The following is a 10,661-nucleotide window of genomic DNA, read 5'->3' as shown; positions in this document are numbered from 1 at the left end:
GAGGGCTGGGTGGGTAGAGAAGTGCAGCAATGAATGAATGGAAATCCAAATTCTTTGTAAATGTTCATTAAAATTATTTAAAAGAAAAGAAAAGAAAAAAAGGGATATATGATTAGGTACTATTGTCATGACAGGAGTCCAGAATGAAGACTACACAGTGGAGTGGAGTGGACTTGGGGGAAGGAACTGTATAACAATGAAATACTTTTTCTTTTCCTTTTCAAGGAGAAGAATAAATTGTGGGGAGGGGTGGACAGGGAGAAAAGTGTAACAATGATTGAACGGAAATCCAAAGTCTCTGAAAACTGTCATTAAAATAAAAAGAGGGGGCAACTTAAGGGTGTGGAGGGATCACAAGGAAAAATGTCCTTTTGGATAACAGTGATCTCTTCTCCAGGTGAGGATTTTCAGCCATCTTCACTATGGACAACCTTCCAGGCCATTATTTCGGGTAACCTTGGCATACTCCATGGCTGGACAAGTAAGGCACTTATGTCTAGTTGGATCTTCAAAATCAACATAAAAGAGACCAAACTGCCCACTATACCCCTACTTCCATAAGCAACCATAAGCAAGTTATTCATAAGTAAACACACACAATACACTTTCAGATCAACTTTATCAAGTTGGATAGCTTTAAGAAGTTCCTGAAATGTCTGTTGGATATACTGCCTGCACTGAATGTCATCAAAAGATGGTGGGTCATTCTGTGGACATCCATTCTCAGTGATGAAAATTATAAGAATATTATATGTATCCATAAAGTATTTTAGGTTTGAGACGTTGAACACTAACAAGTAAAGACTAGATAAGCTGTGGGAGAATATCAAGAATATCATCCAAAAAAAATATTTATCATCAATGGAGAATGCAAAAAGTCATTAGAAAGAGAGAGGATGAAGACCAAGATGAATATCAGAAGAGACTCTGAATATTGCTCTAGAGCACCAAGAAGCCAAAGCAAAGGGAAGAAATAAAGAAAATAAGGAGCTGAACAGAAAATGTCAAAAGGCAGTATGGGAAAACAAAGTAAAAAATTATAATGAAATACACAAAGAGCTGGAGTCAGAAGAGCCAAACACGCTTGGCATTTCTTAAGCTGAAAGGCAGTGTGGGAAAACAAAGTAAAATATTATAATGAAATACACAAAGAGCTGGAGTCAGAAGAGCCAAACCCGTTGGCATTTCTTAAGCTGAAGGAACTGAAGAACAAAATCAAGCCTCGGGTTGCAATACTTTAAGGACGCTCTGGGCAGAATAGGAAATGATTCCGGAAGCATTAAGATAGATGGAGTATACAGAGTCACTGTACGAAAAGAAATTCACGTATGCAGAAGAATTTCATGATACAAAGTATGAGTAAAAGCCTAGGTTGGCAGAAGAAGAAGTTCAAGCTGCTTTTAAGGAACTGGCAAAAAACAAGGCCCCAGGTATTGACGGCATACCAATTGACATATTTCAACAAACAGATGCTGCCCCAGATGTGCTCACCAAGTTGTATCAAGAAATCTGGAGGAAAACCACCTGGACAACTTACTGGAAGAGATACATATTTGTTCTCTTCCAAAGAAAGGTGGCCCAACAGAGTGTGGAAATCATCAAACAGTATCATTACTATCATAAACAAGCAAGATTCTACTGAAAATTATTCATAAACGACTGGAATAGAACATCAACAAAGAACTGCCAGATGTGCAGTCTGGGTTTAGAAGAGGCTGTGGTACTAGGGATATTATAGCTAATGTCAGATGGATCCTGGCTGAAAGCAGAGAATACTTGAGGAATGTCTATCTGTGTTTCATTGGTTATGCAAAGGCACTTGACTGTGTGAATCACAACAAACTGGATAATCTGAAAAGAATGAGAATCCCAGAACATTTGCTTGTGCTTATGAGAAACCCATACTTGGAACAGGAGGCAGTTGTCAGAACAGAGCAAGGAAACACTGCATGGTTCAAAATCAGGAAGGGTATACATCAGATATGTGTCCTAACTTGGCTGGACTCTATGGGGAGAAATATGGCATCAGGATCGGAGGAAGACTTGTCAACAACCTGCATTTACAAAGATGACACAACCCTGCTTGCTGAAACTGAGGAGGACCTGAAGTGCATGCTGCAGAAGGTCAAGGAATGCAGCCTTATATATAGATTGAAGCTCAACATCAAGAAAACAAAGATTCTCACCAGTGGGACAATTGACATCATCATGATATAGATTGAAGAGACTGATATTATTAACAGCTGCAGTTCCCTTGGCTCCACAATCAGCACTCTTGGTACCAGCAGCCAAAAAAATCAAGACTAATTGCATTGGGAAAGTCTATTGTAAGGGACCTCTCCAGAGTACTGAAAAGCAACATTGTCAGTCTGGAAAATAAGATGCACCTGATCCAGGCGATAGCCTTTGCAATTACTTGCTATGCATCAGAAAGCTGTAATTTGGAGAGGAGTGTTGACTATACCATGGACTACTAGAAGAACAAACAGGTTCTTCCTAGATAGGATGTAATCAGGCTGCTCCTTTGAGGCAGATTCTGAAGCTTTGGGTATTCTGACATACTTTGGGTATGTTGCAAAGAGGGGTCAGTCCTTGAAGAGGGACATCATGCTTGGAAAGATGGAGGGACTGCACAAGAGAGGAAGATTCTTGATGAGATGGATTGACTCACTGACTGGAGTAATGGGGGTAAGTGTGTCAGAGACAATAAGATTGGCTCAGGATAGAGCAGAGTTCAGAGCTGTGATACCTAGGGTTGCTATGAATCACAAGCGACTCAGTGGCACATAACACCACCATCAATGTATTTCAGGATGCTGTGTAACTTCTTCAGTACTGTGTAGACCCAACTGACAAATTTCCAAGTTGGATATGGAAATGCTTCAGCTTCTGAGTCATAGAACACACCAATACTGAAGGCTACAGTCCTTGACCCTCTGCAGCAAGCATTTCAGGTCCTCCTCAGGTTCAGCAAGCAGGGTTGTGTCATCTGCATAAAGCAGATTGTTGATAGATCTTCCACCAATCCTAATGCCACACTTCTCCTCATAAAGCCCAGCCTCTCAGATAATCTGTTCTGCATGCAGGTTGAAAAGGTATGGAGATAGGACACATCCCTGGCATACGCCTTTCCCAATTTTGAACCATGCAGTGTTTCCTTGCTCTGTTCTGATGACTGCCTCTTCGTCCAAGTATAGGTTTCACATTAACACGATTAAATGTTCTGGGATTCCCATTCTTCTCAGAGTCAGCCACAGTTTGCTATGATGCACACAGTCAAATGCCTTTGCATAATCAATGAAACACATACATTCTTCTGGTGTTCCCTGCTTTCAGCTAAGATCCATCTAACATCAGCTAAAATATCCCTAGTACCACGACCCCTTCTAAACCCAGCCTGGACTTCCGGCAGTTCTCTGCTGAGGTGCTGTTCCAGTCGTTTTTGAATAATCTTCAGTAGAATCTTGCTTGCGTGTGAAATTAATGATATCGTTCTATAGTTTCCACACTCTGTTGAGTCACCCTTCTTTAGAATGGGAACAAATATAGATCTTTTCCAGTCAGTTGGCCAAGTGGTTGTTCTCCAGATTTCTTGGCACAACTTGGTGAGCACATCCAGGGCAGCATGTGTTAGCTCAAATATCTTAATTGGGATACTGTCTATTCCTGGGGCCTTATTTTTTGCTATTTCCTTCAAAGCAGCTTGAACTTCTTCCTTCAACACCATAGGCTCTTGCTCATATGCTGTTTCATTAAATTCTTCTGTGTCTGCCAGTTCCTTTTGATACAGTGACTCAGTATATTCTTTCCGTCTTCTTTTACTACTTCATGGATAATTTAATATTCTGCCTAAAGCATCCTTGATTATAGCAACTTGAGGTTTAAATTTGTTCTTCAGTTCCTTGAGCTTAAGATGTTAATAACCTTACTTTTTGGTCATGAAGGCCACCTGAGATTCGACAACTTTAGGATAATCACTATCAATAAAAATGGGGTTTGTGAAGAGATCCTACTGGAAGGCCAAGGCTCTTTAAGCTATTTCCTGATCAGTCACTAAATTGAGATCTGCTGGTTCAGTGCAAATGTAAAAAATGATAAGGACACCATACCCTTTTATTCTTTTTCAGAATAAAAAAATCACAGCTGTGCCAGGTTAGGGCATGTACTTTAATCAAATTATGGACTGCCTGATAACCCCCAGTTCCAACATGAGGCATGCCTGGAGGAAATCAACTCAAATCATATCCTAACAGAGCAAATAGTCTGGGTTCATTTAAGGTGACCCAATGCTTGACTTGATCTCCAAAGGCACTGAAGCAAAACCCGGCATATTTGTCAAAGAATTCAATGATTGTCTCTGACAGCCAACCTCCCTGTTCTTCTAAAGCCTGGGGCAAATCAAAGTGGAAAAGGGTCACAATGGGGGTAACACCATTCATTAACCAGTCATCATTCATTTTGTTGTAATAATCAACACCTTTCTGGTTGATGAAACCTGTCTTCCCATCAGGGAACAGGTGTGACCAGAAAACAGAGAAGTGGTAATGAGTCAATCCAAGCTGTTTGATACACTTCAAATCCCACAGGGTGTAGCTGCCACTAGCTACATCGCCAGTTTTGTTCTCTAAAACTCAATGGCATATTCAGCACTCTTCTCCAGAACAAAAATATGAAAGCATCTTATTTGTTGTTTATAACACTTAATTCATTGTATAACTTTCAGATACATAGCAAGTAATTGAAAAAGACCATGGCTTAAATCAGACATACCTTGGTCTTCTTGGACAACTTTGCTCTTCAGCATTTTGGAGAAGCCCCTGATACTAGACTTTCCCAATGCAACACATCTTTTTTATTTCCTTGCTGCTAGTGCCAAGGATATTGACTGTGGATCCAAGTATGATGAAGTCATTTACATTTCTATCTATCATGATGTTTCCTATTTAGTATTCAATAATAGAATAACCGACATTCACATAGGGTTTCCAATATTGTTGTTCTTGTTGTTGTTATGTGCCATTGAGTCTCTTGTACAGGAGCCCTAAATCCTGCACTATCCTGTGCCAACCTCACTGTCTCCAATATACTTACTCCCACCACTTCAATCACAGAATTGATCCATCTCATCAAGGGTCTTCCTCTCCTATGCTGTTCCTCCACTATCCCAAACATGATGTCCCTCTCCAAGGACTGCTCCCTCCTTGCAACATGCCCAAAGTATGTCAGATGAAGCTTCAAAATCTTTGACTCCAAAAAGCAGTCCGCTTCACCCTCTCCAGGACAAACTTGCTTGTTCTCCTAGTAGTCCATGGTATATTCAACACTCCAGCACCACAGCTCAGAAGCATCAATTATCTTTTATCCCTAGTCACTGTCCAGGTCTGCGATGCCCCAGGATCAGGAGCACCTTAATCTCCAGCCTGACGTCGTTGCTCTTCAGTACTCTGGAGAGGTCCCTGACAGCTGGCTTTTCCAATGCAATTCATCTCTTGATTTCCTGGTTTTTGGTACCAAGAGTGTTGACTGTGGAGCCAAACTAAAACTGTTAACTCTCTCAATCTCTTCACCATCCATACCAATGCTGCCAATTTGCCCAGTGGTGAGAATCTTTGTTTTCTTGATGTTGAGCTTCAATCCGTATTAGACTGACTCATAGCTGACCCTCTATCGGATTTTCAGAGGCAGTAAATCACAAGGGAGGAAATAGCTCATCCTTCTGCCACAGACCAGCTGGTGGATTTGAACCATTTGCCTTTAGGATTGCAGCTCAGGTTGTTACCACTAGGCCACCAGAGCTCCCTTATGTATTATTATTATTATTATGACCAAACAACATTTCTCCTTCCATGTATTATTACGATGGATAACATTAACACATTTAATTGGCATTGACAAACACACATTTAATTAGCACTGACAAACATATGGTTTACAGGACCACCACACTGTTTTATCAAGATAATATTTTTTTAATAAATTGATAAAACTTACTGGCTGAATTTAGCTTTTTTGTGCTTATATTCCTAAGTACAATTGTTTTATCATTTTGCTGAATAGATCATTTACCACAGAAGAAACTAGAAAGATGTTTAAAGGGCTACCATTTTAAAAGTCATCAGAACCAGATGGTCTCACAGCTGCATTTTATCTAACCTTTAAATAACAAACAATCCCAGTGTTTTCTAAACCAATTATTCTCAAATATTGATAAGAATCATAACCCCCTAGGAACTTAGTGAGGGAGGGAACACAAACACAGACACTAACATAAGTAGCTTAATGAGTCTGGGTGTGTGTATTCTTTATCAGCTTTTCATATGATGCTGATATTTGCCAATGTTTGAGAAGTACAATTCTAAATAGTTCATCAGTAGTTCATTTAATGGAGCCAACAGGATATTTCTACCAAAATCTCATAAGGTTGGGATATGTTTATCTCAGTAACACATAGATCACGTGACATCTCGCTTACAAATTTTGACTAATTTTCCATGCACTTGAAATAAAATCCAAATTTCTCACCCTAACCTCTGAGGTCCACACAATTCAGCATCTTCTGCTCGGATGTCTAAGCATCCACCCTGCTATCAAACTTCAGAGGCCCACTGCTGCATTAAGGTGTTAACCCTGGCGGTTTCCTCTCTCTGGAGCTCTCTGCCCCCAGACTTGGACATGCTCACTGTGCTGTCTACCATACTACCCAACTTTATTCTGACCATAACACACATCACTGCTCAATGTATTCTTAGTTCGATGTCTGCTCATTTGTTGTTTCTGTTGTTCATTGTCACTGAGTCCATTCAGAGTCATAGCAATGTGAGGGTGCCAAGCATACTATGGCTCTAAGATTTTCAAGACTGTGGCCTTTCAGTAGCAGAAGGTCTATCCAGACGTTCTTTCTAAGCTACCTCAGGGTGAGTTTGAGGCATTTATCATTCCCTGCAGTGAATTTACATCACTCAGGGACTCTTCTCTCCCTATACCAGACTGTAACCACTCATGACAGAAAGGAGCTCATCTCTACTATTTATCATGAAATAGCCAATACCTAAAGTAATTCCTCTGCCATGGTGAGTGAATGAACCTAATTATTCCCTTATTAGTTTGTAGACTTCTAGAAGGTACAAGAACGCCTAGTTCTTAGCTGTAGCCCCAGAGCTTGGTGCAAAACATGCACTCAGGAAAGAGTAAAAAAATGAATGCTTATTGTTTTCTTCTGTACTCAACAAAACTTTCTAAGAATAAAGAGTTGTTGATTTTAAAATATTGGTTTTAGAGTTTAAATAGAACTTGAAGACATAAAGAAATGTGAGGTGAAACTGGCCTGAGGAAGAAGGTCCCACTAGACAGTCAAATCACCAATTCTCATCGAAGAGCCTTCTCTCCAAGGTGTGACTATGCTTGGAACCATAATTGCATTATAAATCTCAGACCAAAATGAGCTGTAAATGGTCATCTGGTGTAGACTCTCTGCCTTCAGGCAAGTTCACCATCATTATCCTGACTTTATAGATGAAGCTTGTTAGTAACAAAAGAAAAGAGAGATTTGGGATTGTAAAGGGGGGGGAATAAAGGAGATAAAATATAGAAGTTGAGCCAAAGCAATTTCAGCAAAGTTGGAAGAAGTAAAGGGATCTGAAAGAGCCTATTACTGAACTTGGAACTATATTGCTGTGTATGTTGGGGAAAGAATTAGATCGGTAGGGCTGCTGTTGTCTGGTCAAAATATTCCAGTTTGTGTTAATGTGTGGCTCTAAGTAGGTTGGAAAAGAAAACAGAGTTAATGAGTGGGGAATGGAGTGAGCAGAACTTCTTGTCCACAGAGGACATGAGGAATAAATGCATGCTGTGTAAATGCACACAGTATGCCACGTATTTCCACCTAAATGTCACTAATCAAAAAAGGAGAAGTGGATAAATTATTCCACTGAGACCACTGAGCTCAAGACAGAGAAAAACCCTGAAGCTAAACTTTCAGCCAAACAAAACAATAGCTAGGCCTGTAGGATAAGCAGTAACATGAGGAGGTGTTAGTCACAGGCTCCCACAATTTGATTGGTTGAGGGAGGAGTGGGTAAAGGAAACGGGAAAGGTCAAGTGTGGAAAAACAATGCATACAAACTTTGTAAGTAAACCAGTATAAAATAAAAAATGTATTCATTAAAAAAAAAAAGGAGTCTGTGGCACTAGAGACATTATGGGGGGGCGGGGAATCAACCATATGATAACAAAAGAGCAACATTTGCCAAGGGATAAAGCTCTGAAGGGAAGAATGAAGGATGAATGGGAACAGTAAACACAGAGAGGTCTTATATTGTGAGTATTGTAATCAACATCACAAAATATATTTTCTATGCATGATTGAATGGAAAACCCGTTTTCTCTAAACACAGTTGGCAAAATCACAGTAGAATTTTTGTTTGTTAAAAAAAGCAAAACCACTCTCAAAAAAAAAAAAAATACAGAGAAAAAGCTAGAGTCCAGACCGGGCCTCCAGGCCAAATGTGAGGTCTTTCCAGTGCCCATCCCAGACTGAAAATAAAGGAAGGGAGAGAGAAAAGGTGGAGGAACAGGAAGTTCCTTTTTTTACTCTGCCCCTCAAGTCTAAATTTCGTAGTTTTCTCTCAAATGAGAGCTGAGAATTTCAGCATAGTGCTCAAACAGATCCATTCTTCAAAAACTGTGGTAATTTAGTCTTCTGTAAGGCAATCTTTTTAGCATTAAAAGAAAAAACCCAAACAACTCAAGCTCACAAGCCTCCACAGCTCACCAGGGAAGAAACTCTTCTTCATGCTGTTTTTGCTCTTAATTAATTTAAGCATCTGTCTGTTGTCTTCAGAAAATCATCCTCTGCAAAAGTGAGGAAGTTGATGTTGTTAAGCAGTTAGGGTTTGTTTTTTGGTGGTGGTGTGTGTTTTGGTTTTTTTCAATTTTGCAACAAATCACATGGAAAATCTTAAGCTTGAAAAAAAATAAGATGCATTCTGGAACAGCTAGATACTGCGAATAATGAAACTAGGGTGGGTAGAGTCAGAGAGAGTAGAAACCAAATGGTAAGTCAGAGTCAGAATTCCATGCAACATGATAATTCACAAAGTTAAAGCAACACAGCACTTTTTTAAATTTAAAATTCCTTTATTCAAATCCATATGCCCATTTTCTATTTGCTACAGTCTCACAGGTCAAAAATATTGTCAAACTTTAATATAAGATGGAGTTCAATGTTTTCTCCAATCTAAAATAATAAATTCTTTCCTGTCTTTTCAGCTTTCACTAACCATCTCCTTGAGACTCTTTTCAATTTAATATCACTAGATGCACACCCACCAGCAAAAACTTTGTATTTTGGATTTCCATACATTCATTGTTGCATTTTTGATAGGCACTTAGGTTGTTTCCAACTCTTTGCTATTATGAACAAAGCCTCAATAAACAGGAGTGTGCATATATCTGCCTGGGTGGCAGTTACAGTTTCTTTAAGGTATATTCCCAGTAGTGGAATTGCTGGGTCAAATGGTATTTATATTTGCAACTTTTTGAGAGAGCACCATACAGCTTTCCATAGTGGTTGCACCATTTTACACTCCCACCAACAGTGAATAAGGGCAGCCTCGTCAGCATTTGTTGTTTGCTGCTCTGTTAAATTTCGCTATTCTTACTGGGGAAAGATGATACCTCATAGTTGTTTTGATTTACATCTCTCTTAGAGCTGGGGATTTTGAACATTTTTTAAGCACAAGCATGGCTGAGAAAGGTTTGACCAGGGTCAAGCCAAATAAGGAAGTCCCTGATTCACACTCTTTTTAATACTTAAGAATTGTCAGGGCACAGGAGTACTTTGTCTCTGGCCTTTGTGCTGAACTCTCATCCAGATTTCACTGCCAGGTAGAGAGGACAGAAGAGGCCTGAAAATCCCTCTCGCCCAGGATGACAAGGAAGGACAGATGGTGGGTGGTTTATGTTTCCATGGTTTCTAGATAGCACACCAGCTCACATCAGCACTTTCCCACTTTTTAATTTCCAGGCTATAAACATTAATATAGTTTATACATTTCATGTTCTGAAACAGGGCTTCTTCAACCTTAGCACTACTGACACTTTGGATCAGACAATTTTTTTTGCTGTGTGACCTGTCTTGTGCATGTCAGGATGTTTGATAGTATTACCAGTCTCTACCCACTGTTGTTGTTATTGATTGCCATTGAGTCAAGCATGACCCTATGAACAAAAGACCTGAATGAAGCTTTTCTATAACTATCGTAGTTTTCTAAGTTCATTAAGTTTCCAGAGACATGTTGTTTAGGAAGTAGATGCCACTCCTGCTTCCACGTCTGTCTTAAGCTGGGAGTTCCACCACAGGTAACTGTTGTGGCAACAGAGTTCAGCATCACAGCAACTCCAGGTTACCTCTGCACAGCAAACTGACAGAAGAGGGCTATACCACTTGGAGAAATGTTCTTCCAAAATATAGTCTCTACTAAGTGACACAAAGTAATTACGATCAGATGTTAAACTAAAAGTTGGTAAACTCAAATGTACCATGGAAGAAAAGACCAACAGGCCTCCGGGTCTCGCACACTCACTGGCTGGCTCGGGCCGGGATCCCTGGGCAAAATTGGTACACATGAGGGTCTCGCACACTCACTGGCTGGCTCGGGCCG

At 39.9% G+C, this 10,661-nt stretch overlaps 1 pseudogene; it reads right to left on the bottom strand.

The window, feature by feature from the left end:
- Nucleotides 1-420: 420 nt before the first annotated feature.
- LOC102850497 lies at nt 421-4,804 on the bottom strand (annotated as a pseudogene).
- Between the last annotated feature and the right edge of the window lie 5,857 nt (nt 4,805-10,661).

Source organism: Elephantulus edwardii, unplaced genomic scaffold (genome assembly GCF_000299155.1).
Source record: "Elephantulus edwardii isolate Elephantulus edwardi_28Jun2011 unplaced genomic scaffold, EleEdw1.0 scaffold00009, whole genome shotgun sequence".
In the NCBI taxonomy this organism is placed as follows: Eukaryota; Metazoa; Chordata; class Mammalia; order Macroscelidea; family Macroscelididae; genus Elephantulus; species Elephantulus edwardii.
The sequence above is the reverse complement of the archived record's forward strand: the minus strand, read 5'-3'. Positions and strand labels throughout refer to the sequence as shown.